General features: G+C 47.2%; 1 long non-coding RNA gene across 1 annotated transcript in view; it reads left to right on the top strand.

The window, feature by feature from the left end:
- The window catches only part of LOC135187515 (uncharacterized), a 172823-nt gene that overhangs the window by 60104 nt on the left and 87678 nt on the right, over window positions 1-25041 (top strand). The window lies entirely within an intron of this gene.

Genomic DNA, 25041 nt, shown 5'->3' with positions numbered 1-25041 from the left:
ATAAACAGATTTTTCTTGCCCTGTGTATAAAATGTTTAGCTCAGTGCTTTATGAAGTAAAGGTCATCTGAGTAGAGATGTTGCAATCAAGGGCTGCCTGAAAGTGCTTCCACTGAGCGTGAATAGCAGCAAGATTGCCTTGAAAACTCTGTGCTAATTGATTAAACTCCAACAAACTCGTGTTAATTAGCCATCCTAGGTTAACATTGTTCTTCCCCTTTTTGTGATTCCAAAGGTTTGGCATTAGTGCATGTGCAGCCCCAGTTCATTTGTTACTAAGAAGGAAAAACATTGAGGTATTAGAAATATAAATGCTCTAGAAAATCTTGACTTCTTTTTTCCTGCATATGCAGTTTCCCTGCCTGAAGGTACCTGCTCTCAACTGGTGGCTGAAAGGAGAACCACTCTGTCATTGCTCCTGGTCATACAATCATAGAATGACTCGGCCTGAGGACTTTCAAAGGTCATCCAACCCTCCTGATCTCAGCAGGGACATGGTAGATTCTATGATTCTAACCACTTTTGCTCATTGCTCCTGGTTATACAATCCTAGAATGACTTGGCCTGAGCACTTCCAAAGGTCATCCAACCTTCCTGCTTTCAGCAGGGACATCTTCAACTAGATCAAGTTGCTCAAAGCCTCTGACAACCTGACTGGGAACATCTCCAGGGCTGGGGCTTTACCACCTCTCTGAGCTTTAACATTCCTGCATTTGCAGCCTCAAATTCCTTCTAAACCTGTTATCAATGAATCATAGATTCTATGATTGTAACCACTTTTGATATTGCTCCTGGTCATACAATCATAGAATGACTTGGCCTGAGCACTTCCAAAGGTCATCCAACCCTCCTGCTCTCAGCAGGGACATCTTCAACTAGATCAAGTTACTCAAAGCCTCAGACAACCTGACTGGGAACATCTCCAGGGCTGGGGCTTTACCACCTCTCTGAGCTTTAACATTCCTGCATTTGCAGCCTCAAATTGCCTCTAAACCTGATATCACTCTTGAAGCTCTTAGGAAATAGTCACTGCATGTACTAAAGGCACATGCAGCCTTTCTGCACTTCTCACTTGTGGTCACTTTGTAGCAGTTCTTGAGGGTTAAGAACACCCTAAGGTATTTACAACATGCATGTTTTTAAGCTACCTGGGAATTATTTATCAACCTCACCTCTGATCATCCCTAAATATTTGATTTATTGTCGTTTTTAAATCCTTGTTAGTTTTACCTCCCATACCTTCTCTAAGAGCAAAAAACTCTGGGTGCTTTGAATCTTTTTAATGACGTTTCTTCTTTCAGTTTTGCAATGGTGCAACTAAGTCAAGACAGATTTTTTGGCCTCAGTGCACACATACTGGTGGCTTTTAGCTCCAAAATGCCCATGCAACAGATGGAAAACTGGTATTCATTTTTTTCCTCACTTCAACTCATCCTTCATGTTTAATGCTTATATGGATAGGGGGCTTAAGTTTAAGATCTCTGAAGAAGGGGGGTGATGTGAAGGTACCACCACTGGTCTATTAAGTTAGGTGCAAGTGCAGTGTGATGATTTTATGGTGTTTCAGTTTCTCCAGACACAAGTGGAACATCTGCCTCTAGAAAACCATGGGCTGCAAACCAAACCCTACCACTGAGAGTGGAGGAAAAGTAGTCTTTGTTTCTTTACTTTGGTTTCTGGATGACAGCAAAGAGAAGGCTGCATTCCATGTCTGGAATATTCCTTGTGTCTGGAGCAGCATGTCTTGTGATCTAGGATGTAAACCTGGGTCAGGAATGATGTGACCAACAGGATGAGGGAAATGACTATCCTCCTGTACTGGGTGCTGATGAGGACATACCTTGAGTCCTGGGCACAGTTTTGGACCTCTCACACCAAGAAAGGCGTAGAGGTGCTTGAGTGTGTCCAGAATGAAGCTGGCGAAGGGTCTGGAGAACAGGGCTGGTGAGGAGCACCTGAAGGAACTGAGATTGTTTAGACTGGAATGAAGGAGGCTGAAAGGAAACCTTCTGGCTCTCTGTAAGTCCCCGAAAGGAGGTTGGAGTGAGGTGTGAGGGGGTTTGGTCTCTTCTCCCAGGAAACAAGTGATGAGACAAGAGGAAATGACCTCAAGTTGCCCCAGGTGAGGTTTAGATTGAAGATTAGAAGAAAATTCTTTCTTGAAAGGGTTCTCAGCCACTGGAACAGCTGCCCAGGGAGGTGGATGATGAATCCTCATTAGTGGAGGTGTTTCAGAGCGGCAGGGATGTGATGCTGAGGGACATGGTTTAGCATCAGCCTTGGCAGAGTTAGAGAATGGTTGGACTGGATGATCTTAAAGGTCTCCTCCAACCACAACACTTAGAGAATCATAGAATGGTTTGGGCTGGGAGGAACCTTAAAGATCATCAAGCCCCAGATGCCCTATAGTGGGTAGGGACATCTTCCACTAGACCAGGCTGCTCAAAGCAACTCAATCCCAGCATCTGTGTCACCAATGAAGAGGCTAAACTGTGCCTTAATCCTGTTAAGTTTGTGGTCTTTAGAGGGACTTGACATTAAACCTTCAAGTAGGTGTCAACCTTGGCAATTGCTTTTTCAGCATGCTGCTACCATTTGAGCAAGGGGGTTTAGTTCATGCTGCATTGTTGGTTTTGCCCAGTGACATGATTTTGGAAAATGTAGGGATCTAAAGGACACTGCATTGGTGTTGAAACAGAGATTTTCATTCAGGAAAGCTTGGAAATGTTTGTCAGGCTGTTAGGATGTGATCAAGTTCCATTGATAGCTTAGTTCTGGAGTTAAGGGCTGGCACAGATGTTGTCTTGTGCAGGTAATGAGCCTGCCCACGTTTCAACATTGCCATGAAAGGCTGAATACAGCCCATAATTTCAGTTAGACAAAATCAATTACTAAAATGAAGAACATAATTACCTTCTCATCTGGATTATGGCCTTGTGCATGTTGATTTGGAGATGAAGCCTCAGAAAGCCCTATTGGAGCTCTGTTGAGGTCCTAAGGGCTAATTGCTGCTGTGTGACCTTATTGCTGTTTACAACTACCTGAGGGGAGGTTGTGGCCAGGAGGAGGTTGCTCTCTTCTCTCAGGTGGCCAGCACCAGAACGAGAGGACACAGCCTCAAGCTATGCCAGGGGAAATTTAGGCTTGAGGTGAGGAGAAAGTTCTTCCCTGAGAGAGTCATTGGGCACTGGAATGGGCTGCCCGGGGAGGTGGTGGAGTCGCTGTCCCTGGGGCTGTTCAAGGCAGGATTGGATGTGGCACTTGGTGCCATGGTCTGGCCTTGAGCTCTGTGGTAAAGGGTTGGACTTGATGATCTGTGAGGTCTCTTCCAACCTTGGTGATACTGTGATACTGTGACTGTAACTAAGGCAAAGATCCAGTCGTGAGGATATCTCACTACCTTTATCCACAGCACTTAAAGCTGTGACTATGACACTCCTCTCTCTGATGCTACCTTTGCAGGTGCTCATGAATGTGTCACACTCTGTCTGGGTTGGTTTGTTCCCATGCTGGATTAGAGAAGTTGTATTTCGTGTCTTCAATTCTGAAATGTTTTGATCTCCTGATAAAACCTGCTAGAGAAGCAGCACATTGGTGGCTTTATGGTGATGTGCCATGTTTTTAAACACTACATCACCAGGCAAATGGATGCATTTCAATGGGCTGTAGGAACTTGGCAGGAGCCATTGTTTTATGCAGAGGTAAGGGATGACAGATGTGCTGCTCTCGCAACTAGACAGCGGATTTGATGCTGGGTGAAGCCTTCTCATGCCAGGCATCATCCTTGAACTCTCTGGGACCTCAGAGACACCAATGCCTCACAGAGAGAAAAGCTGCCTGTGACAAGGTGATTGTCTACATCTTCATTCAGTGTATGATGGAAACTTCTTGCTTCCTCTGAGTTTTTTCTGTACTGGAAATTGCTGCTCCATGAAAGCGCAGGATTAGTTTCTGGGCAGTGCTAAACCTCCCATTCTGCACCAAAACTCATTATGAGGCTACAGTCATCAACAACTGCCAATCACATCTGCAGAAGGCAGTGGCTGTTGCTGAAGACAAAAGCATCATCTCTTAGCTTTGGGCTTGACATTGAATCATAGAATCATAGAGTCAAGCAGGTTGGAAGAAACCTCCAAGCACATCCAGTCCAACCTAGCACCCAGCCTCATTAAATCAACCAGATCATGGCACAAAGTGCCTCAGCCAGGCTTTGCTTCAACACCTCCAGGGATGGTGACTCCACCACCTCCCTGGGCAGCCCATTCCAATGCCAATCACTCTCTCTGCCAACAACTTCCTCCTCACATCCAGCCTAGACCTCCCCTGGCACCACTTGAGACTGTGTCTCCTTGTTATGTTGCTGCTTGCCTGGCAGAAGATCCCAACCCCACCTGGCTACAGCCTCCCTTCAAGTAGTTGTAGACAGCAATGAGCTCTGCCCTGAGCCTCCTCTTCTCCAGGCTGCACACCCCCAGCTCCCTCAGCCTCTCCTCACAGGGCTGTGCTCCAGGCCCCTCACCAGCTTTGTTGCCCTTCTTTGGATACATTCCAGCACCTCAGCATCTGTCTTGAATTGAGGAGCCCAGAACTGGACACAGCACTCAAGATGTGGCCTGAGCAGTGCTGAGTCCAAGGGCAGAAGAACCTCCATTGTCTTATTTGCCACACTGCTCCTGATCCATACCAGGATGCCATTGGCTTTCTTGGCCACCTTAGCACACTGCTGGCTCATGTTCAACTACTCTCTACCAGCACCCTCAAGTCCCTCTGTTCCTGGCTGCTCTCCAGCCACTCAGTCTCCAGCCTGTAGCACTGCTTGGGGTTGTTGTGGCCAAAGTGCAGAACCCTGCACTTGACCTTGTTCAATCTCATCCCGCTGGTGTCTGCCCACCCATCCAGCCTGGCAAGGTCCCTCTGGAGAGCCTTGGCAGAAGTAGTTAACCTGAGTATTGCATCTCTTGGAGTGCTCCAGATGCATCGTGTGGCGTCAGGGTAATAGTGACGTCACGCCCCAGGCGGTGCCGTGCCACCAGCTCTGCCAAGTGCCCGCGTATGGCTCCTGTTTGTTTTGCAGAGCTCCAACCCATCTGGCTGGGAAGAAGATGTGTTAATGAACCACTTCCCCCTGTCAATAGGTGTTTGAGGTCTGCATTTGTTGGTAGGCAGGAGAGCTGCTGCTGGCTACCTGTGAGGGCTGTCAGAGCTCGGCAGGAGGGGGCGCCTCAGCATTTGGGGCAGCCACTGAGGGGCTCAGCTGCCCAGAGGTCCAGATGGACCAGCGGTGTGCGCCGCGGCGTGCCGCTGCCAGCGACTTGTCACCAGGCTTCTGGCTTGGGCTACCCACCAGTACATGCTGTAGACTGTAGAAACACTTTAGGGAATCTGTGTTACTAGCAGCAGAAAAAGAAACCTATTCTGGGGTTGTCATTTAGTCTGAATTTCAAGGTAGCTGAAAAAGAAAGGAGGGGTTGAGGAAGGAAGGAAGGCTCCAGCAACCAGGGAGCCCTGCTCTGCAGCCAGAATGGCTCTGAAGGTGCCCAAAAGCACTTGCAAAAGGTGACATGTGGACAAAATAACCTTCGTGCTGCTTCTCCCTGCTTTATTCCCAATGCCTCCCCTACTTCTGCAGCAGGACAACAGCCAATTTGTTTCAACAGAGTCGGGCAGAGAAAACATTGTGACCAGAGCAGCTCCGTTTGCTTAGGTGTTGCACATTTTGGGCAAAGGCTGCAGCTATCTTTAAATTAGAGGCTGTAATAAGGGCAACAAAGCTGGTGAGGGGCCTGGAGCACAAATCCTAAGAGGAGAGGTTGAGGGAGCTGGGCCTGTTTAGCCTGGAGAAGAGGAGGCTCAGGGGTGATCTTATCACTGTCTTACAACTACCTGAAGGGACATTGTAGCCAGGTGGGGGGTGGCCTCTTCTCCCAGGCAACCAGCAATAGAACAAGGGGACACAGTCTCAAGTTGTGCCAGGGTAGGTATAGGCTGGATATTAGGAAGAAGTTCTTCACAGAGAGAGTGATTGGCATTGGAATGGGCTGCCCAGGGAGGTGGTGGAGGCACCGTCCCTGGGGGTCTTCAAGAAAAGACTGGATGAGGCACTTAGTGCCATGGTCTGGTTGATTGGTTAGGGCTGGGTGCTAGGTTGGACTGGATGATCTTGGAGGTCTCTTCCAACCTGGTTGATTCTATGATTCTAATAGATGATGACTGGGGGCTTTGGTATGTGAACATGAAATGTATTACAATACCCTCTGAGCTTGGGGCTCACTTGCCAAATAGGCTAATCTACTCCTTCACTTTGCTTCTAGCTGCTCTCAGAACAAAACTAACTTCTCAGCTATATGTGGTTTTTTTTTGTTTGCATTTGCAATTGTAATCAGAGGACAAGCAGTGATACAAGAAATGAAGCAATGTGGGTGAAGTAGAACAAAATCATTTAGTGGGCTACTGGAGGAACAATTTAAAATGCTTAAACATGCCAAAAGGAAGCGGGGGGGGGGGGAGTAGGGGAGGGAAGACCAGAACTTTGCTTTTATGAACAGTGCATCAGAAGGTGGGTGAAACTACGAAGTGCTGGCTAGAAATCTAAGGGTGTGATGGTGCTTTGGTTTAGGTTTCTGGGTTTTTTTCCCCCTTCTATTTTATGTATTTCTGGATTTAATGCATTTGAAATCTTGGCAAGCAAGTACCACTACAGGAGATGTGAACTGACACTATAGATGTGGTTAACATGGATCCTCAGTTCAAAGGGATATCAAGTTTGGGTGCCACAGGGGATGAACGTGAGCTAAAACAGCCTTAATGAGGTTAAGCACTAAAGGTGTGGCCTGAGCAGTGGTGAGTCCAGGGGCAGAAAAACCTCCCTTGTCCTGCTGGCTACACTGTTCCTGATCCAGATCAGAGATCAATAAGTATTCTTGGGTAGAAGTACTAAAGTAGTGAAGGAGTTGTACTGCCTGATGGCTGGGTTAAAGAAGAGTATTCATAGAATCAGCCAGGTTGGAAGAGACCCCCAGGCTCACCCAATCCAATCTAGCACCCAGCCCTAGCCAATCGACCAGACCATGGCACTAAGTGCCTCACTGAGGCTTTGCTTGAACACCTCCAGGGATGGCAACTCCACCACCTCCCTGGGTAGCCCATTCCAATGCCAATCACTCTCTCTGCCAACATCTTCCTCCTAACATCCAGCCTAGACTTCCCCTGGCACAACCTGAGACTGTGTCCCCTTCTTCTGTTGCTGCTTGCCTGGCAGAAGAGCCCAATCCCACCTGGCTACAGCCTCCCTTCAGGTAGTTGTAGGCAGCAAGGAGCCCTGCCCTGAGGCTCCTCTTCTGCAGGCTGCACACCCCCAGCTCCCTCAGCCTGTTGTGGTGAGGACTGGGATTTTTTAGGACTAGAGGAATTTTTGAGGGCTGTCTTCAACTACACTATTTTGTTTGTTTCATAAAGACTTCAAAATGTTCCAAACTCACATCTTTTTTTTTCTGTCTTCTTTGAAATTCTTTTATCCCCCCTACAAATGTCACACACAACCCTCCAGCTGTCTTCTCCAGGCTCAATTAGTGCTTTCAGTTCCTATTAGGTTTCAGTATCCATCCAAGCCTCCTTGCAGGGTTTCAAAGCCCTCTGCAGCCCTCCTGGCCACCCTCTTCCCATGAGCAGAACTGGGCTCCCTGCAAGCCTCTCCCAGGCTTGCTACCCACAAGGCATGGCCAGAGTCTCCTCTTGCTCTTAATCATTGCTGATTAAAGTTGAGTGCAAAGTGCTCTTAGATAAGGTGGCAGTCACATGTCTCTACTCCATATGTCTCCCAGCTTGTAGATGTGATTTGTTATCCCAGCATACCTGGGATGTGATCACACAACGTCAGGGGTTGGAAGGGACGCAAAGAGATCACTGAGTCCAACCTCCCTGCCAGAGCAGGACCACAGGATCTAGTTCAGGTCACAGAGAAATGGATGGGATGTGGAAGGGAGTAGGGAAATATTCACTAGATCTTTTTTTCTGGTGACTATTAGTAGTGGTTTTGGTTTTTTTTATCTACCCTGTTGTTTGGTTTTTTTCTCTTGCTAAAAGGTTATGGGAGGTTATTCTTCCCCTGTACTCAGCACTGGTCAGACCACACCTTGAGTACTGTGTCCAGTTCTGGGCCCCTCAATTCAAGAAGGATGTTGAGGTGCTGGAACATGTCCAGAGAAGGGCAACAAAGCTGGTGAGGGGCCTGGAGCACAAATCCTAAGAGGAGAGGTTGAGGGAGCTGGGCCTGTTTAGCCTGGAGAAGAGGAGGCTCAGGGGTGATCTTATTACTGTCTACAACTACCTGAAGGGACATTGTAGCCAGGTGGGGGGTGGCCTCTTCTCCCAGGCAACCAGCAATAGAACAAGGGGACACAGTCTCAAGTTGTGCCAGGGTAGGTATAGGCTGGATATTAGGAAGAAGTTCTTCACAGAGAGAGTGATTGGCATTGGAATGGGCTGCCCAGGGAGGTGGTGGAGGCACCGTCCCTGGGGGTCTTCAAGAAAAGACTGGATGAGGCACTTAGTGCCATGGTCTGGTTGATTGGTTAGGGCTGGGTGCTAGGTTGGACTGGATGATCTTGGAGGTCTCTTCCAACCTGGTTGATTCTATGATTCTATGATTCCAATTGTTGCTTTAGGTTCTTTTTCTTGTAGGTTTGGTTTTTTTGTTGTTTGTTTCTCCTGTATTTCTTTCACCTGGCAGGTGATCAACTTTCTGAACTGTGATGTGGTATAGGAAAGAAGTTCTTTCCAGTGAGGGTGGTGAGACACTGGCACAGGTTGCCCAGGGAGGTTGTGGAGGACAGAAGCACAGAATGTGATCAGAGATCACAAGAGTCGATTGCACTGAATTGCATCCAGGCAGATGGGGAAATCTCTCCAGAGAAGGAGACTCCACAGTCTCTCTGGGCAGCCTGCTCCAGGGCTCCAACACACACACACACCCCAGAGAAGCTTTTCCTCATGTTCAGGTGGAGCCTTCTGTGCTTTGTTGTACTCTTGTATCCCCCTTGGCTCTCAGACAGGAGCAAAGGTTTGCAATCATGTGTACATAGCATTGCATACATAAGAGATGGGAATGGCTCCCAAACAATCTATTGCATAATCACCTAATTAATACAATCTGTAATAATTAAAAATCCTGTGGAGAATTGTCAGCAGTGTTTTACTGTGCCTCTGTCATAGATAAGTTTTTTAGATTTGGTGTCTCAGCTGTTTGCTTTTTTAGAAGCATTGACTCATAGAATCAGTCAGGGTTGGAAGGCAGCACAAGGATCAGCCAGTTCCAACCCCCCTGCCATGGGCAGGGACACACTGCCCTAGAGCAGGCTGCCCACAGCCTCAACCACTTGGTAATCAGCTAAAATTGGGGCATCCTTGGAACTGTGACCTTGATTTTATTGGAATCATAGAATGGTTTAGGTTGGAAGGGACCTCAAAGATCATCTAATTTCAACCCCTCGCTATAGGCAGGGACACCTCTCACTAGAACAGGTCACTCAAGGCCTCATCCAACCTATTACCAAAAGCCAAGAACAGGAAACTCTGTAAAAACAAAACTCATGCCTTTAAAACCAACTCCAGCTCCTTGTCAGAGGGAGAAGTATTGTTTGAGCAGATGATTAAGCATAGTGGGCAGCATTAAGTGTTTGGTCAATGCAGAAGGTGCTCAATGAATAATTATTAGAAAAGAAAGGATTTTTGCTTTATTGAAGTGTGGGATTGCATCACATTGATTCTTAATTGTGAAATCCATTTTTCATCTCAAAAGAGCTACTTAATAGTTTGGTCTTGTTATTCAACTGTGTACTAACTGCAGTTACTGAAGCAAGTCCATAGTACCTGAAATTAAAATGTTCCCCTTCTTATACTTTGAGTTTTCAGCCAGCCAGCAGGACTCATTCATTTGCCAGGGAAAGCAGGCTGGGCAATTTGGCCTTTTAGGCTTATTACTCATCATTGCACAGCAGCTGAGGGTGAAAAAAATAGCCAACACACCCAAAATAACACAGTAGAGAGCAAGGGCCACGTCTGAAACCACCATCTTTACATCACAGCAGCGAGAAGAGCAGAGTGGTAGGGGCTGGGAGGGATCTCTGGAGACCATCTGGTCCAACACCCTTGTTAAAGCAGAGCCATCCAGAGTAGGTTGCACAACATCGCGTCCAGGCAGATGTGGAATCTCTCAAGAAATGGAGACTCCACAGTCTCTCTGGACAGCCTGATTCAGGACTCTGGCATCCTCACCCCAAAGAAGCTTCTCCTGGTGATCAGGTGGAACCTTCCCTGTTCCATTTTGTTGCCATTGTCCCTTGTCCTGTCACTGTGCACCACTGAGAAGAGTCTGGCTCCGTCCTCTTGCCTCCCACCCTTTAGCTTTTGCTGGCCACTGAGAAGATCTCTGCTTAGACTGCTCTCCACAGCCCCAGGGCTCTCAGCCTTTCCTACTCAAAGAGATGCTTCAGGCCCCTCAGCATCTTTTCAGCTTCCACTAGATTCTCTCCAGTAGTTCCCTGTCTCTCTTGAACTGTGGAGTGCAGAACTGGACCCACTACTGCAGATGTGGCCCCACGAGGACAGTTTGTAGGTTTTAGTTAGCATTAGTAAAACTGGTGGAAAAAAGACAAAGGGTTGGATTTTGTGGTATGGCTCTCTGGAAAGTTTTGGGTTTATTGTTAGTTTCTGGAGGCTGCTTGAGGAGTTCCCAGCAGAGTGGAGGCTTTGCCTGAGTACTGGCTGAAGTAAGCAGCATGGAGGCTACCTTTGCCTTGCTGACCATTTTACAGGTTGTCCCTCTTCGTCAGCCCTTAAACTGGCAGAGGGGAGATTTCAACTGGGTGTTAAGAAGAAGCTCTTTCCAGTGGTGCTGAGACACTGGCACAGGCTGCCCATGGAGGTTGTGACTGCTTCATCCCCAGAGGTGTTCAAAGCCAGGTTGGGTGAGGCTTTGAGCAACCTGTTAGAGTGTTTGGTGTCCCTGCCTTTGGCAGGTGGTTGGAACTGGATGATCATTGAGATCACTTCCAACCTAAACCATTCTGTGATTCTATGTGGGAGGTGTCCCTGCCTTTGGCAGGTGGTTGGAACTGGATGATCATTGAGGTCCCTTCCAACCTAAACCATTCTATGATTCTATGTGAGAGGTGTCTCTGCCTATGGCAGGGGGTTGGAACTGGATGATCATTGAGGTCCCTTCCAACCTAAACCATTTTATGACTTTATGATTCTATGATCAGTGATTCCCAGCTTGTTATGCCAGAGAAAAAAGTCAGGTTTCCTGTCTGGGCAGCACCTGGAACTCCAAGACATGTCTCAATTAGGGCTTGTTTTGATGTAGTTGTTCCCAAACAAAGCAGTATAACTCAACCTCCTTGTCACAAACATTTTGGACTCAAAATCAGTCAACAAGGACAGAAGATGAGCCTAAAGATGTGCCAAGGGATGAGAGGTCAATGACCATCTCTTCTCTGCACAAGTGCTGCACGAAATTCCCCCTTGCTCAGCACCACTGTAAATCTTCCAGTGGCAAATCCAGCTTAAGCTTCTAGCAGCAAGGCTCAGGCAAGTTAAGGATCTGCTGAGTTCTCCCCTGACACACTGTGTACCTAGGATATTTAATTTTGGCTGCAGATGTTAAGTAACTTCTTGATTTCTCATAACCCAGGCAACTAAAATACTACTTTTCTTTTTTTTTTCTTCCTTAAATGTCTCTTTTGCAATCCTGGGGAATCATATGATCAGCTGCAGGATATACATCTTGCACATGAAACCAGGTTATTATTAGTCTTGGCTATTTCAGCAGGAGGAAGAAAGATGAAAAAAAAAAAAAACACAAATATTCAATGTCCATTTCACAGGTCAGTTGCCTTTTCTTTGAACAGCTCCCCAGAGTCAAGCTCCTCAATTCAAGACAGATGCTGAGGTGCTGGAAGGTGTCCAGAGAAGGGCAACAAAGCTGGTGAGGGGCCTGGAGCACAGCCCTGTGAGGAGAGGCTGAGGGAGCTGGGGGTGTGCAGCCTGCAGAAGAGGAGGCTCAGGGCAGAGCTCATTGCTGTCTACAACTGCCTGCAGGGAGGCTGTAGCCAGGTGGGGTTGGGCTCTTCTGCCAAGCAAGCAGCAACAGAAGAAGGGGACACAGTCTCAAGTTGTGCCAGGGCAGGTCTAGGCTGGATGTTAGGAGGCAGTTGTTGTCAGAGAGAGTGATTTGCATTGGAATGGGCTGCCCAGGGAGGTGGTGGAGTCACCGTGCCTGGAGATGTTGAAGCAGAGCCTGGATGAGGCACTTAGTGCCATGGTCTGGTTGATTGGACAGGTAACAGGATGATCTTGGACGTCTCTTCCAACCTGGTTGCTTCTATGAAATGCACACCAAGGAAGGCAAGCAGCACACAAAATACTTCCATGTGCTCAGGGCAGCTCCTCTATCTGAGGGCTGGTGTCAGGAGTGTGGGGGACAGCCTCTGCTCACTTACTCCCTGGGCTAGGACAAAGAGCAATGGATGGAAGCTGCAGCACAGGAGGTTCCAGCTCAACACAAGGGGGAACTTCTTGACTGTAAGGGTCCCAGAGCACTGGCACAGGCTGCCCAGAGAGGTTGTGGAGTCTCCTTCTCTGGAGCCTTTCAAGACCTGTCTGGCTGTGTTCTTGTGTGCCCTGAGCTAGATTACTCTGGCAGGGGGGTTGGACTCGATGATCTCTTTAGGTCCTTACAAACCCTTAACATCCTGTGAGCCTAAGTGATGACTGAGAAAGTTGTAAAGGCATTTTTAGCCCACAAAATATAATACATTATCATAAAACCCTAAATGAACAATCAATCAATCAAATAAACAAAACCCACACCCCAAAAGCAAACCAACCAAACTACAATAAAAAAAGGCCTTACAGTGGTCTTCCAGTGTCTGAAGGGGGCCTGCAGGAGGGCTGGGGAGGGGTTATTTATAAGGTCTTGTCATGATAGGACAAGGGATAATGGAATTAAACTTGAAGAGGGGAGATTCAGACTGGATGTTAGGAAGAAGTTGTTTGCAGTGAGGGTGGTGAGACACTGGCACAGGTTGCTCAGGGAGGTTGTGGTTGCTCCCCTCCTGGTGGTGTTCAAAAGCAGGCTGGGTGAAGCCTAAAGTAACCTGTTCTGGTGAGAAGTGTCCCTGCCTAGGGCAGGGGTTTGGAGCTGGCTGATCCTTGAGGTTCCTTCCAACCCAAACCATTCTGTGACTCTGTGAAAACCAACAACAACAAAAGGCCAAGCAACTGAAAAATAAGGCAAAAAACCACCCCTCATGAGAATAATTAAACCCCTAAAAGCACAAAGAAGGCATATTTGGGGTTAAATGCAAGGAACACAAGCAACACATGCATTCCTATGATCTTGTTTTGTCTCTTCCCCCCTCCCTTTTTCCCCACAGGCAGGAGATATCTTGAGAGAAATTGTGCCAACAAATTAGCATTTCCAGTCCTTCAATATATGTTCCTAGAGGTGTTGTTCTCCAAAGAGAACACTTCTGGGAATGAGACAGCAACACGCCTGGTGCTGCTCCAGCTGCCTGGCAGCGAGGTGTGCTCAGCATCACTTGCCTTTCAGTGCTTGTGGGAGGGCACCTGTGTGATGAGTTGGGTGTTACCACACACACCCCCACACCCACACCTCCCCACTAAGGAATCATAGAATCAGTCAGGGTTGGAAAGGACCACAAGGATCAGCCAGTTCCAACCCCCTGCCATGGGCAGGGACACCCTACCCTAGATCAGGCTGCCCACAGCCCTTTAAACATCTCCAGCCACGGGGCCCAAACCATCTCCCTGGGTAACCCATTTCAGGCTCTCACCACTCTCATGCTCAACAGCTTCCTCCTCATATTCAGCCTGGACCTACCCACCTCCAGCTTCACTCCATTACCCCTAGTCCTGGCACTCCCCGATATCCTGAAAAGTTCCTCCCCAGCTTTATTGTAGGACCCTTTCAGATACTGAAAGGGCATAAATTGACCTGGGAGCCTCCTTTTCTCCAGACTGAACAGCCCCAACTCTTTCAGTCTGTCCTCATAGGAGAAGTGCTTCAGCCCTCTATGCATCCCAGTGTCCCTTCTCTGGAAAATCACTCAGACTGTACTCAGTGCTGTGTCCAGTTCTGGGCTCCTCAATTCAAATGAGATGTTGAGATGCTGGAAGGTGTCCAGAGAATGGTGACAAAGCTGGTGAGGGGCCTGGAGCACAGCCCTGTGAGGAGAGGCTGAGGGAGCTGGGGGTGTGCAGCCTGCAGCAGAGGAGGCTCAGGGCAGACCTCATTGCTGTCTGCAGCTACCTGAAGGGAGGCTGTAGCCAGGTGGGGTTGGGCTCTTCTCCCAGACAGCCAGCAATAGAACAAGGGGACACAGCCTCAAGCTGTGCCAGGGCAGGTCTAGGCTGGATGTTAGGATGAAGTTGTTGGCAGAGAGAGTGATTGGCATTGGAATGGGCTGCCTGGGGAGGTGGTGGCGTTGCCGTGGCTGGAGGTGTTGAAGCCAAACCTGGCTGGGGCACTTAGTGCCATGGTCTGGTTGCTTGGCCAGGGCTGGGTGCTAGGTTGTGCTGGATGAGCTTGGAGATCTCTTCCAACCTGCTTGATTTTATCATTCTATTCAGTGGCTTTGGAAACTAAATGCAGCTTTATATTTACAGCTGAGCAGAATATACAAGCAGATATTTGCAATCTGTATAGTTATAGACAGAAATAGACAAGTGAAAAAGGTAATACAGAAACACAACAGCCCCCACAGAAACCTGAGTCCCTAGGAGGGGCTCTCAACCACCCTTCCACCTTCCTCCTGCCCCTCTGCCTTACCCTAGATCTTGCTTTATGTTTAAGGTAGTTTGGTGGGTCAGCCAGAGAGGTTAGGATGCAGGTGGGTCAGTCACACAGAGGGCAGGTTAGGTTAGAGAGAAGTGCAGCCCACAAAGCTCGGAGAGCGACGCTGTTATCTGTTAGAAGGGACATTGAGATGCTTGAGCGTATCCAGAGAAGGGCGACGAGGCTGGGGAGAGGCCTTGAGCACAGCCCTATGAGGAGAGGCTGAAGGAGCTGGGATTGGTTAGCCTGGAGAAGAGGAGGCTCAGGGGAGACCTTATTGCTGTCTACAACTACCTGAGGGGTGGTTGTGGCCAGGAGGGGGTTGCTCTCTTCTCTCAGGTGGCCAGCACCAGAACAAGAGGACACAGCCTCAGGCTATGCCAGGGGAGATTTAGGCTGGAGATGAGGAGAAAGTTCTTCACTGAGAGAGTCATTGGACACTGGAATGGGCTGCCCGGGGAGGTGGTGGAGTCGCTGTCCCTGGAGCTGTTCAAGGCAGGACTGGACGTGGCACTTGGTGCCATGGTCTGGCCTTGAGCTCTGTGGTAAAGGGTTGGACTTGATGATCTGTGAGGTCTCTTCCTACCTTGGTGATACTGTGATATATCTATCTTCTTGTCCTTATCCATCTCAGCAGCCATCTCCACTGTTTCCTTTTCATAGGCTCTAATCTAATTCTTCTCACCAAAGCATTCCAGCTAGGCTCAAACCAGCACAACCTGCCTGTTATTTACTGCTCCAGCTTTGAAGTTTTGCTTTTCCGCCTCTCCACAAAGAGACAACAGCGCCCGCTGGGTGCTTCTTGGTAGCCTGCCACGACTCAAACAGCAACCTGTAACTCCTCCTGAAGTCTCTACTCCAGGTGTCATGTATCCCTTGCAGTAATTTTTGTTGATAGCCATAATATGGCCCTGACTAACGTTGTTCTTCCAACGCCCTTGTTTGTGTCTCCCTGCGCCGTTGCAAACAGTTACGCTAATTCGAAAGGAGCAGTGGCACCTTCCATCGGTTGTGGCCTCCTGGTGTAAGAGGATGTAGCACATCATCTGAAAGGCTACAGTATGTTTTGTGACATCATCCTGACATGAGGTAAAACATCAGGTGACAGCTCTTATTGCACAGGTGTCAGGATGGTTTGCATCAGAGCGCTGGCAATACCTTTTGGCAGTTTGCTAATTGCCTGGTGCTCCTGTCTGCTAACCTTCAGCTCCAGCACCTTGCTGGAGAGGTAGGAATGCAAGGATTCTTCTGCCCTCATGCCCAACACCATCCATTAATAGTGTGACCAGCAGGACCAGGGAGGTCATTCTTCTTCTCTACTCAGCTCTGGCTAGGCAGCACCTTGAGTGCTGTGTCCGGATTTGGGCCCCTCAATTTAAGAAAGATATTGAGGTGCTTGAACATGTCCAGTGAAGGGCACCAAGGCTGGGGAGGGGGCTGGAGCACAGCCCTGTGAGGAGAGGCTGAGGGAGTCTGATTCTGTCCTTGTTCACAAGCCTCATGAAGATCAGTTGAGGGAGTTGGGGTTGCTCAGCATGGAGAAGAGGAGGCTCAGGGGAGACCTTATTGTTCACTGCAACTACCTGAAGGGAGGTTACAGCCAGGTGAGGGTTGGTCTTTTCACCCAGGCACCCAGTGATAGAACAAGAGGATACAGTCTCGAGCTGTGCCAGGGAAGGTTTGGGCTGTATGTTAGGAAGAAATTCTACATGGAAAGAGTGATTGGCATTGGAATGGGTTGCCTGGGGAGGTGATGGAGTCCTCATCTCTGGAGATGTTTAAAAGGAGGCTGAATGAGGCACTTAGTGCCATGATTTAGTTAATCAGAAGGGTTAGGTAAGAGGTAGGACTCAGTGATCCCAGAAGTCTTTTCCAACCTGGTTAATGCTATGATTCTGTCCTTGTTCACAAGCCTTATGAAAGTTGGCTGAGGAAGCTGAGGTTGCCTAGCATGGAGAAGAGTACGCTGAGGGGGGACCTTATCCCCTCTACAACTACCTGAAAGGAGGTTGCAGCCAGGTGGGATTGATCTCTTCTCCCAGGCAACCAGTGACAGAACAAGGGGACACAGTCTCAAGCTGCAGCAGGGGAAGTTTAGGCTGGCTGTTAGGAAGAAGTTCTTTCCAGAGAGAGTGTTTGGAAGAGGATTGGGCTGCCCAAGGAGGTCATAGAGTCACCATCCCTGGAAGTGTTTAAAAAGAGACTGGAGGAGGCACTTAGTGTCATGTTTTAGTTGATCAGATGGTGTTGGGTGATAGGTTGGACTTGATGATCATCTCAAGGGTCTTTTCCAACCTGGTTAATTCTGTGATTCCACTTTGTCAGCTTTTGACTCTACAGTGATTTTAATAATGATTTATTTAAAGGCTTGAGGGCTACTTGTTGGACTAGAAAGTCTTCTATTGATCCTGACTTCAGCCAGCATCAACTCTGAGTTCAAGAGATAAAGGCACATTCTGAAAATTGACTAATGAGAGAGGTTTTAAGGTCTTGGGTTCAGTCATCAGCATGCCCAGTGGAGAGAGGAGTAACCCCCATCTAGATGGAGGGGTGGCACGGCAGGACCTCACTAGCAGTTTCACAGAGCAAAGACTATGAGAAGTTGCCAGAACTCTTTTGGTCAATTCAGGGAAATGAAGCTCTGGATAATGATATCTTGGCATGCAAAGAAGGAAGGGAGACACGTGTGAATAGAAATGATAATTAAGTTAGAGGGTATTTATGAAAGGAGAAAGAAATTGGACCTGAAGACATTGTTATGCCAAAGAAGCTGTAGATTTGATTAGTTGTCCACATTGGGCTTTTTTCCCCATTGCCTTCAACTGATTGCCTATTGGAATGAGCTGCCCAGGGAGCTGGTGGAGTTCCCCATCTCTGGAGGTGTTTAAGAGGAGGCTGCATGAGACCCTTAGTGCCACAGTTTAATTAATTGGAAGAGTTAGGTGAAAAGTCAGACTCAATGATCCTAGAGGTCTTTTCCAACCTGGTTGATTCTGTGAACCTGGATTTCACTTCTTAGAGTTTATCTGAAAGATTAAATCTTTGCCTATACATTTTTTGTTTGATTTCATTCATTTTTAACAGGCCATTGCTCAATGCTCCCTAGAAATACAACTTTGCCTGTGGCACAGAAGTTACCCCACACAATATTTGCCAGTGCAGCTTCATTTTTTGTGTATACTCAGACCTGTTTACACCTTATTGTGCTCTCTTGGCTGAGTCATAGAATCAACCAGGCTGGAAGAGATCTCCAAGCTCATCCAGTTCAACCTAGCACCCAGCCCTGGCCAATCAACCAGACCATGGCACTAAGTGCCCCAGCCAGGCTTTGCTTCAACACCTCCAAGGGATGGGGACTCCACCACCTCCCTGGGCAGCCCATTCCAATGCCAATCACTCTCTGGCAGGAACTTCTTACTAACATCCAGCCTAGACCTTCCCTGGCACAGCTTGAGACTGTGTCCCCTTTCTCTGTTGCTGCCTGCCTGGCAGAAGAGTCCAACCCCACCTGGCTACATCCTCCCTTCAGGTAGTTGCAGACAGCAATGAGGTCTGCCCTGAGCCTCCTCTGCTGCAGGCTGCACACCCCCAGCTCCCTCAGCCTCTCCTCACAGGGCTGTGCTGCAGGCCCCTCACCAGCTTTATTGCCCTTCTCTGGGCACCTTCCAGTACCTCAACATCTCTCTTGAATTGAGGAGCCCAGAACTGGACACAGCACTCAAGTCTGTGAGTAGGAGCCCTTCTCCTTCCTGTGCAACATCAAGGAGCTGTCTTTTGCCTTCTTTAAGGAAAATAGACATGGCAAATAAAAAGGTGTGCAAGGACTTTTCTCTAAAGTAACATCATCAACCAAGGGAAATAGATCTATAATATATGAAGCAATCCTCATGTGGTTGATTCTATCCTCAAAAGACCTATCCCTGGATTTCTGACTTTTGTTTGTGTGTAAAGCTGAGCCTGCTGTAAGCTTTGAAAGAATAAAGTCCAACATCCCTCATCATGATTTATTGGTGCTGGAATAGAAATCTTTCCCATCTGAAATCAGTCTGGGCTATTGTGGACTCCAGTTGCAAGCAACCAGAGTGTTGCATATGGATCACATATAACCCATAATTAACCAGTGCCAGCATTATGTTATTACCAACAATTTACAATTAGAGTCCATTTCCACTGGGCTTGATTCTGCCATTATCCCACAGAAATTTGTGATAGCTATCAGGGCAATCAGGAAAGCTGACATCTAAACTCTTTCATTTGTAAAGAACTGAGCCTGAGAGGAAGATAAACTCTGGGAGAATTTTACAGCTGTTAAGGAAGAGTGTTCAAGGATTGATCATTGCTGTAGTTATGACTTGTAGTGTTACCTTCTCTTTGTGTTAGGAGTACTCTGCTGATCCCTTTCAATAGTTTCTAGGTAATCAGTAAGCTGTGACCCCTTGCACTTTTTTCCTTGTCCCTGCCCATGGCAGGGGAGTTGGAACTAGCTGACCTTCCAGCTGCATTCCAACCTAAACCACTTTATTTTATGGAAGTCCTGGGACAGTTTAATGATTTGAATTGTTCTAAACACAAAGCTTTATGGAAATCATTCTGCTGTGACCAAAACTTCTGATTTAAGTTTGAAGCAGAAGTTTCTTGTGCTCCTTTCCTGGATAAATTGTCTCTTGGAGCTTTGAATTTTCTCATCTCACTTTTCCCTAATTACCTAAGGAAAAACTTTAAGTGGGTGTTTTCCCTCTTCCATACATGATGTGGTGAAAGATAAACTTAGGGATGAAGTGAAATAATGAAATTCCCTGGATGTGTTCAGAAAAAGCCTGGATGAGGCACTTGCTGCCATGGTCTGGTTGATTGGACAGGGCTGGGTGCTAGGTTGGACTTGATGAGCTTGGAGGTCTCTTCCAACCTGCTTGATTCTATGACTGGAGAGGGCTGGGTGCTAGGTTGGACTGGATGAGCTTGGAGTTCTCTTTCAACCTGGTTGATTCTATGTTTTTATGATTGGACAAGGCTGGGCTGGACTGGATGAGCTTGGAGATGTCTTCCAACCTGGTTGATTGTATGATTTTATGATTGGACAGGGCTGAGTGCTGGGTTGGACTGAATAAGCTTGGAGGTCTCTTCCAACCTGCTTGATTCTGTGAAATATCAATCAGCTGCATGTGCAAACAAATGACTAAAACAGGAGTGAGGTGTGAGGCAGGTAAATATTAAGGAGCTTGGAAATAGAAATTCAGAGTAAATTTGTTATATGAATGATGTCATCTGCAGTTTTATTGTATACAAACTCGACTTTGCAAATTATGGGTCCTTTGATACCACTGTAATGGGTGATTTAGGAATCCTTGAGATACCACATGTGTGTAGGTCAGTGAATACCAATGCAAGAGGTATTGCTCTACACCAGAAGTCTCCAAGTTGGTGAGGAACTGGATTTGAATCCTCCATTTTAGGAGATACTGGATTTGAATTCTTCACTTGAGGTGATAGCTCTTAAAATAAGCTCTTAGTGGTCATTTTTTTATGGTGTGCAATGGAGCATTATGTAATTAAATGCTGGGCAAGGAAAAGTTCAGCAGAGCAACTGCACTTGGAATGCTTTGTAATCTCTACCTTAACTCTTAGGTCAGGCTTCTTAAATGATTAGGTCAGGTTTCTTGGATGCCTTTTTTGTTGTTGTTGGAAAACAATAAGTGAATGAATATCTCCTAAAAGGAAAGCAAGAGAAGAAGTGATGGGGTTTAGAAAGAGTAAGAAGAAAATTAAGGCTCTATCAAAAGGCCAAGAGATCATGAACTGAAATCTCGACAGAGAAACCTTAGGGTAATTGCACGTCTTGGGAGCTGTGGTTTTAGGGAAGTCAGATCAGGAAAAGCAATTTTCTAACCCCCCAAAAAAGAGTACATTTTTCACAGGCAAATTGGAACTTGCTTCACTTGCTCAACATATTGAAGCTACGTTTAACTCTTTCCATGCGTAAAGAAAATTCCCATCCTTCTCCCAGGCTCGCTTTTCCACCGATGAAAGACCTCTCCATCTCTACTTGCTGCCCTTCTCCCATCACCCTGAAGTTACCTAGCTTCTCTGGCACATTCCCACACCCATCAGAAGGTCTTTCCTGTGTACCCAGCAAAGAGTTTCATTCTTAAAAATCAAACCATTTCAGGCTTCCACACCAACAAACAGGGAAGCAGTGGAGAGAATAATGCACGTAACAGAAAACAAGATGCTTAGAGTCAGCAGTTATTACAGCAGTGGGAGAAGTTCTGTTGAACCACTGAAAGGAACTAACACTAACAAGAGGAAGATGAGCAGAAAAAATAAATGCATTGCAGTAATCAAATCAGATTGTAATAAAAGCATTAGAAGGAATCTTTGTGTCAGTTAAGCAAGAAAATAATCTTCTTCTGCAAACTGTTTAGATGAGGAAATGCTGAGACTGTGAATGGTGTGCTCAGGTTTGGAAAGTCAGAATCATCAGAATCAGAGAGATTCCAACAGCAACAAAAGAATAGTGGGCACAGAACCTTAGACGTTGAAAGGGACCTCCAGAGATTATCCTGCTGCCAAGGCAGGATCCCCTAGAGTAGTTCACATAGGGATGCATTCAGGCAGGTTTGGAAAGTCTGTAGAGAAGGAGACTCCACAGCCTCTCTGGGCAGCCTGCTCCAGGGCTCTGGCACCCTCACTGCAAAGAAGTTTCTCCTCATGTTGAGCTGAAACCTTCTCTGTTCCAGTTTGTAGCTGTTGCTCCTTCTCTTATTGCTGCTGACCACCAAAAAGAGATTGGCTGCCCAGGGAGGTGGTGGAGTCTCTGTCCCTGGAGGTGTTCAAAAAAGGACTGGATGAGGCACTTAGTGCCATGGTCTAGTTGATTGGATGGGGCTGGGTGCTAGGTTGGACTGGATGATCTCTTCCAACCTGCTTGGTTCTATTCTATGATTCTATTCTACTTGACACCCCTCAGGTACTTGTACACACTGATGAGATCTCCTCTCAAAATCACAGAATCACAGAATTAATCAGATTGGAAAAGACCTCTGAAATCATTGAGTCCAAGCTGTCACCTAACCCTTCTAATTAATTAAACCATGCCACTGATTGCCTCATGCAGCCACATATGCTAAAATATCCAAGTAGCAGGACACACCTGTTGTTGCCACACAAAGGGTATTGCCCCTTGTCACAGTCATGTTTCTGCCAGTCAGTAGTGGTCCTTTCTTCTTTTGGACTTGGTCAAACCCTAATGAAAGTTTTTTTTTGAGCCTGAATTTCAAAACATTTGAATAATTGAAGGTTGTCATACCAGAATTTGATGGGAAATTGAGTCATAAATCATCTGTTCAGTGGAGAAAACACTCAACAGTGGAGCAGTAGAAAACCCAGTATAGAGTCATAGAATCAACCAGGTTGGAAGAGACCTCCAAGCTCATCCAGGCCAACCTATCCAGTCCAGCCCTAGCCAGTCAACCAGACCATGGCACTAAGTGCCTCATCCAGGCTCTGCTTCAACACCTCCAGGGATAGCAACTCCACCACCTCCCTGGGCAGCCCATTCCAATGCCAATCACTCTCTCTGGCAACAACTTCCTCCTAACATCCAGCCTAGACCTTCCCCAGCACAACTTGAGACTCTGTCCTCTTGCTCTGTTGCTGCTTGCCTGGCAGAAGAGACCAAACCCACCTGGCTACAGCCTCCCTTCAGGTAGTGGTGGAGCTGGAATAAGCCCCAGCAGAAGATGCACAATTTCAGTGTGGCTGGAGGTATGCCTAAGGAACAAATGCAATCCTGATGCCAGATAGGTCAGAAACCAAGCACTTAGTCCAGCACAGGACATTAGACAGGCCAATAAAACTACATGGTTCACAGAACTGAAGGCAGCTGCAGTCTCTAATAACATGAGTACAGTCAAAGACCCTGCACCAGAGTTAATAAGCAGATCATTACAGATTCTGACCAAGGCAGTCTCCATACTGACCTAAGCGAAATCCAGAATGAAAATTACCCTAACGTGCGTGATGAACCAATTAGCCTGGAGCTGGGTTGCCTCCACCTGCTTCACTATCTCAATTTAGAATGGTCAATTAAAACCAAAAGGAGATGAGAGATCACGCCAGGAGAAGGAGGAAATGCAGCTCTTTAACACAGGAAGATGGCACTGACTTTAAGGAACTGGGGTTTCACTGTCTGGCAGTAGCTCACTTCTCCCAGGTGGAGCAGCTTTCTTGTGCATCTTCCTGCTCCACTGATATTTGATGGCCAGTGCCTAAAACAACATTAATTAATTAATTAAAGTTATTTTCCTAAGACAAGACTCAGACGAGCTGTGGGGATGTAGATGAGAAGCTGCACTGCCTGAAGGCTCTGCTCTGTGGACCTCCAAACTCTCTTTTTGTCCCTGTGCCTGACACTTTGCTGTCAGCTCAGCTGCCCTGTGTCTCTCAGGGCTAAGGTATCAGCCCAGCTCCTATGTCAGCACGTACTGTAGACAGGACAAGGAGGTGGCAGTTCTTAGAATGGTAGAATCAACAAAGTTAGAAGAGACCTCCAAGCTCATCCAGTCCAACCTAGCAACCAGCCCTATCCAGTCAACCAGACCATGGCACTAAGTGCCTCAGCCAGCCTTTGCTTCAACACCTCCAGGGACAGCAACTCCACCACCTCCCTGGGCAGCCCATTCCAATGCCAATCACTCTTCTCATGCAGCAGTTGCCAGGTTGCATCTCTTGTCCCCACCCTTTGCCCTCACCAAGGTTGTAGGGAAGTGGGGAAAGATTTCTTTCCCTTTCCTGAGTATATTTTTCATGTCGCTTTCTTTTGCCATGGACTGTGGTGACCAACCAAGTTTAGGAGGAAACTCACAAAGCATTTGGTCAGGTGAGGTCACTGTGAATTGATAAGCAGAGGATTTGTGGGAGAAATAGGAGTCTGACTGTGCTAGTTTGAGGCTAAGATATTTTAGTGAGAGAAATTAGATGACAGGCTGTGAAAAGAAAACAATGGTGATGTCTGCTGCACTCATAGGCTTGCTGAGATGTGTGAAAACAGCAACATAGATAGCAGAGCTGCTGTGTGTCTCTGGCTGCCTGCACTTTCTCCCAGAAGACTGTGTATCTAATCCTTCTGCTTTCTAACACCCCTTGCCCATCCTCCAAACTCACCTTGCACCTGAGGCAAAGTCTGGGAGAAGATAGAGGGGTAGAAAGGAGGTGGAAAGGTGGTTGGGAGCCCCTCCTGGGGACTCAGGTTTCTGGGAGGGCTGTTGTGTTTCTGTATTACTTTTTAACCTGTATATTTCTGTCTATAGCTGTATGTGTGTAGATATATATAGTATATACCTCTTTGTGTATTGTGCTAAGCTGTAAATATGTATCTTCATTCTTAATTTCCAGCTGGCTGAGTTTAGTCTGGGTGATTTCATAAGAGTGGAGGGGGCAGGTGACACCCAAACCATCACCCTGACTATGCCCTTCATCTCTGGGTACCCATCAGGAAGGTGCATGATTTGAATGTCACTTCCTGAAACGTGTGCTCTGTGATAGTGTTCAACTAGAAATGAGGCTGTGAATGGTCTGGAAAGCAAGACTCTAACTTGCCCTCTTGACAAAGATTCCTGGCTACACTGTGGCATGGTTTTAGTGAAAGGAGAAAGGCTCACTAACTTCTAGCAAACCATTATCTACTCTATCATGTAAAGAAAAGTGGGATCAAAATGTGGAAAAGCCTTGTCTGGAGTTTTGACATGCAAAAGAAGTTAAGAGTTGTCTTTTGCTACCTTCAGTAGCATTTGGGTCTTTCCATTTGTTTGTGGACCCACCACAATGGGGGACAATAGTGGTTTGAAGAGTTCAGATGTGGGTGATTAGCACAACTCCCACATGCAGATAGGTTTCTAAGGGCATAGCAGCTTAGTGCAGAAAGTAAGTACACAGGCATCTGGCCTCTTCTTAGGCTGTCAGGTAGAGATAGGACATGGGGGAGTGGAACAAAGCTAGAAATGGGTAGGTTCAGACTGGATGTTAGGAAGTTCTTTGCCATGAGGGTAGTGATGGGTTGCCCAGGGAGGTGGTGGAGTCCTTGGAGATGTTTAAGGCCAGGCTGGATGAGGCTCTAGACAGCTTGATGCAGTGTGAGGTGTTCCTGCCCATGGCAAGGGAGTTGGAATTAGATGATCCTTGTGCTCCCTT

This window comes from Pogoniulus pusillus, chromosome 2 (genome assembly GCF_015220805.1).
Source record: "Pogoniulus pusillus isolate bPogPus1 chromosome 2, bPogPus1.pri, whole genome shotgun sequence".
In the NCBI taxonomy this organism is placed as follows: domain Eukaryota; kingdom Metazoa; phylum Chordata; class Aves; order Piciformes; family Lybiidae; genus Pogoniulus; species Pogoniulus pusillus.
The sequence above is the reverse complement of the archived record's forward strand: the minus strand, read 5'-3'. Positions and strand labels throughout refer to the sequence as shown.